The following is a 5,464-nucleotide window of genomic DNA, read 5'->3' on the forward strand; positions in this document are numbered from 1 at the left end:
CTCATTTCTGGGAATATTCTGCATCACTTCATCCAACTCATTCCAGAACTTCTCCTTCTCTTCAGGTTCACATCCCACCTGTGGCGCATAGCCACTAACAACACTGAGCATCACACCTTCAATTTCCAATTTCAGACTCATAAGTCTATCTGACATTCTTTTCACCTCTAGGACGTTCCTTACAAACTCCTCCTTCAAGATGACTCCTACTCCATTTCTCTTCTTGTCAGCACCATAATAGTATAACTTAAAGCCTGCTCCTAAGCTTCTAGCCTTACTACCCTTCCACCTGGTCTCCTGGACACACAGTATATCCAGCTTCCTTCTCTGCATCGTGTCCATCAACTCTCTACCTTTTCCTGTCATAGTCCCAATATTCAAAGTCCCTACTCTCAGTCCCAGGCTCTTTCCTTTCCTCCTCTCTCTCTGCTTCCGAACACGCACTCCTCCTCTTCTTCTTCTTCTTGTTCTTCGACCCACAGTAGCCCGATTTCCATTAGTACCCTGTAGGTCATCAGTACCAATGGCGGTCGTTGTTAACCCGGTCCGCGACCCATCCGGTATGGTATAGTTATGGTTGACTCGCATGTTTGGTTTTGGCAAACGTTTTACGCCGGATGCCCCTCCTGACGCAACCCTCTGCATTTATCCGGGCTTGGGACCGGCACAGGGAGACACTGCTCCGTGCCCCCCCCCCCCCCCCCCCCCCCCCAAAGGCAGGCTTGGAGAGACACGGGCCAGTGCCGCCCTGAGGCTGCATTACCCTCTCTTTCTTACATTTATTATAAAAATATGCTTATCTTCCTTTTAGCTCATCACACATGTCTTTATGATTTTCAGTCCATGCCTCAGCCGGCCTGAAGCTCCACTGATGCGCATGTGCGGATGCCTCTATCTAGCGGACATAAAATAAAGACAATCATTCAAATGTGAATGAGTCGGCGTGATGCTCCGGGATGTGTGGAGCTCAGGGAGCTCCACGAGTGAGGGCGTTAAGTTAGGGCGGGGGTGCAAGTAGGCTCTAGGATTCCCCGAGTCGGGGCGAGCGATGGGTTTAGAGGCGTATCGCATTGAAGATAATGGCCGCATATCCTTCTTGGACTTTTCTAAAGCCTTTGACTCGGTCGAACATCCATTTATCATAGCAACGCTCGAACATTTTGGATTTGGTTAAATATTCAGGAATGTGATCCGTGGGCTCTATGAGAATATTCATAGCTGTGTCACCCTGCCAAGCGGCACCACTCCGAGCTTCCATGTTGATGTGGGAATCCCCCAAGGTTGCCCCATCTCACCCTATTTATTTATAATTGCTACCGAAATGCTAGCCGTTTATGTTGAAAAGAGCAACGATATCCAAAAGTTAGACGTGCTGGGGACTGAAATTGTTATTAGCCTGCTGGCAGATGACACAACCTTAGTTTTGAAAAATGAACATCAAGTCCCAATAAGTGCCGAAAACAACCAAAACATTCTCCAAGGCTTCAGGATTGTCATTAAACTTAAAGAAATGCAAACTTCTTGCGCTGCATGACTCGCCACTAAAGGAAATCAGCGATGTTTCCATGAAATCAGAAATAAAATACTTGAGCATTTTCCTATCCAAGGACCAAACGTTAAATCAATCCAGGAACATTGAATCTAAACTGAATCAAAGTAAAGCTTAATTCTAATATATGGCTCCAGAGAGATTTATCAATATTAGGCCGGATATATTTGACTAAAATGGATGTGTTTATCCAGATGTATATACCCAGCGTATTCCAATGCTGCTCCAAATCAACTCGTAAAATCTGTTAACCAAATCAATTTCAACTTTATCTGGAGGAACAGACCACACCATCTAAGAAAAATCACATATGGTGAAAGAAACAAGTGAAGGAGGGCTGAAAGTGATAGAGTCGGACTGCTTGAATGGGACATTGAAGGTGAACTGGTTGAAATCCTGGATCAAACCTCATCGTTCTTTCTGGTATTGTACTCCAAACTACTTATTCAACAAAGTCGGCGGCCTGAGTCTTCTGCTTATCTCTGACTTGGATATCAACAAGATTCCTGTCAAATGTTCAGAGTTCCATAAACAAATATTATTATACTGGAAAATGATATACGTACACAATTTCTCACCACACAGTATAATAGTTTGGAACAATCGATATGTACTGCATGGCAACAAACCTCTGTTTTACAAGGAATGCTTTGAGAAAGGTATATGGTCGATAATTGACTTGATGGATGACACTGGCAGTCCTCTGGACAATGAGCAGTTCTGTACTACACACAGATTCAAGCCTCCCATATTAGAGTTGCTAAAGTTACGAAACGCACTGCCTCGACAATTTGTATTCCTGACCAAAAATATAATGACGCACCGAACCGTACAACCACAGTTACCCCGACTATCACTCCAGGGAATCTCAATTGTGGACAGAAAGCGCGGCAACTCCTTTATTAGGAAATGTTTCACAGGAAACTTATTCCCTGGACGTCAAAAAAAAAAAAAAAGGATATTTTAAATAAATTTGATGAGGAATCGATTGCCACGCTGCGAACCATGTATCTGACTCTACCCATACCCCCAAGGCAAAAGAGACCCACTTCAAAATTATGACTGACATCTACCCATCTAAGGAATTATCGAGGGTACGCTTTAATTTTGAAGATAATATTTGTACATTTTGTGAAGACAACATTGAAACCACTGACCATATATTTTTTCTCCTTCTCATTCCATCGTCACCAGTTTCCTTCTCAAAAGATGATATAACATTCTGTTTACTTATAAGCAACATAACAGATGAACTCTGTGTCAATGTTCTTTTAGGCCTGGCCAAGTTCTTCATTCACAAGAACAGAATGCAAAAATGCTCCCCAAATTTTAATGTCTTCATAAACGATTTTGAAATATAAAAAAAAAAAAAAAAAAATCCTTAAAACTTATGGAAAAATCCGAAAACAAAAAAATATAGTTACCCATGTCCGATTTCTTATTTGTCTATCTATTGATTTAATTACTTCCTTTTAATTTCTTTTTTTGTCTCGCACTGTAAATTTCTCACAAACCTGTAACACTATTAACTTCTCATTACATACAGAACAAATGTCCTGATGTCCGTTGCTTCCTCATCCCTGGTTGTTTCATTGACATTCAGTTCTACCTTGCTATGTTTATTTGTACATTTGTATATTTGGGTGTACTATTTATGTTCAATTAAAAACAGTTTGATGTCTGAGATTCCTTGTGAACCGCCAACTTAATTACATGTTATATTCCCCTCACAATTTTTTTTTTTCGTTTTTAATTTTATTTTTCTATCTATTTATTTAATTATATCCTTCTAATTTTCTTTTTTTGTCTAGCATTAAAAATTTCTCGCAAACCGTTAACACTATTAACTTCTGATTACTTACAGCACGAATGCGCTTATGCCCCCCCACCCATCCCGCTTTTTCCGTACGGAGGCAGACACTGAGATCGAAAGCAAATGGGTGTCATTGAAATGCAGTAACAGGGTGATAACAGCCGTGTTCGAAGTGTGTAGGGGCTTATAGGAGAGCAGAAGCACGTCACGCAATTCACCTGAGTTCGGAGGATCGGGAGTACCAGGGCCCATAGCGGAGAAGCGGAAGAGCGGAGTTATGTGTCTCTTCTCAAAGGCGGGGAAGCTGGGGGGCAGCAGGACCCCTTAGAGCGGCTAATGTGAGCCTACTCCGGACAGAGATCACCCGGAGTTATGACTGGAGCTCCCGGACCTCTGGGCACACACATATGTGAATGACTGGATGAGCTAATGTTGGTTTGGTTGTGGATACGTTTCGGCCAATGCTATCAGCACAGCGATGATGAGTTCAGGTGTGTCTGTGTGTGTTTGTGTGTTTGTGTGTGTGTGTGTGTGTGTGTGTGTGTGTGTGTGCGTGTGTTTGTGTGTGTGTGAGAGTTTGTTTTTGTGGGTTGGGGGGGGTTCCCGCGGACACGGAGTACCAGGGCCTGGAGCGGATGAGGTGAGGAGCGGAGGAGAGCAGAAGCCCGGACCGTGATTCGCTTGTGTCCAGCGGTTCGGGAGTTCCAGGGCCCGAAACGGAGGAGCGGAGGAGCGGAGGAGCGGAGGAGCGGAGGAGCGGAGGAGCGGAGGACAGCAAAACCCCTTTCTGCAATTCGCCTGAGTCCGGCGGATCGGTAGTACCTGGTTCCGCAGCGGATGAGCGGAGGAGTGGAGGAGATGTTTCTCTTCTCAGAGGCGGCGAGGGGGGGGGGGCAGGACCCCTTACCCTTATCCCCCCCGGACGTTTGAGTGGAGCTCCCGGACCTCCGGGCACGCACATGCGAATGACTGGATCACAGGGAGTGCCAGGGCCTGGAGCGGATGAGCAGAGGAGAGGCGGAGGGCAGAAGCCCGGCCCTGTTCAAGAGTTCCAGGGTCCAAAGCGGGGGAGCGAAGAAGCGGAGGAGGGGAGGAGAGCAGAAGAGCAAAAAACTGGCCCGGAATTCACCGAAGTCCCGCGGATCGGGAGTTCCAGGGCCCGGAGCGGAAGAGCGGAGGAGCGGAGGAGAGGAGGAGCGGAGCAAAGCTAAGCCCGTCTTAACAACAAGGAAATTACAGATGAGGCTATAATTTCTAATGAAAACTTTAAATTCTATAGCCACGTATACACTTCGACATTGTCAAAAAGCGATTGTGACTCCTTTCCATTAAATATTCCTCAATATATCCCAAAAATAAACAACAAACAATATATGATTGTTTATATATGTTTATATATAAACAACAAAAAATATACAGTTTGATGTCTGAGATTCCTTGTGAATCGCCAACTTAATTACATGTCGTATTCCCCTTGCATTTTTTTTTTTTTGGTTTTAATTTCATTTGTCTATCTATTTATCTAATTATTTCCTTTTAATTTCGTTTTTTGTCTAGCACTGTAAATTTCTCACAAACCTGTAACACTATTAACTTCTCATTACATACAGAACAAATGTCCTCATGTCCGTTGCTTCCTCATGCCTGGTTGTTTCATTGACATTCAGTTCTACCTTGCTATGTTTATTTGTACATTTGTATATTTGGGTGTACTATTTATGTTCAATTAAAAACAGTTTGATGTCTGAGATTCCCTGTGAACCGCCAACTTAATTACATGTTATATTCCCCTCACAATTTTTTTTTTTTCGTTTTTAATTCTATTTTTCTATCTATTTATTTAATTATATCCTTTTAATTTTCTTTTTTTGTCTAGCATTAAAAATTTCTCGCAAACCGTTAACACTATTAACTTCTGATTACTTACAGCACGAATGCGCTTATGCCCCCCCCACCCCCCACCCCCCGCTTTTCCGTACGGTGGCAGACACTGAGATCGAAAGCAAATGGGTGTCATTGAAATGCAGTAACAGGGTGATAACAGCCGTGTTCGAAATGTGTAGGGGCTTATAGGAGAGCAGAAGCACGTCACGCAATTCACC

Source organism: Fistularia commersonii, unplaced genomic scaffold (genome assembly GCF_037954325.1).
Source record: "Fistularia commersonii isolate RoL2024-O1a breed Wild unplaced genomic scaffold, RoL_Fcom_v1.0 HiC_scaffold_42, whole genome shotgun sequence".
NCBI classification, from domain to species: Eukaryota; Metazoa; Chordata; class Actinopteri; order Syngnathiformes; family Fistulariidae; genus Fistularia; species Fistularia commersonii.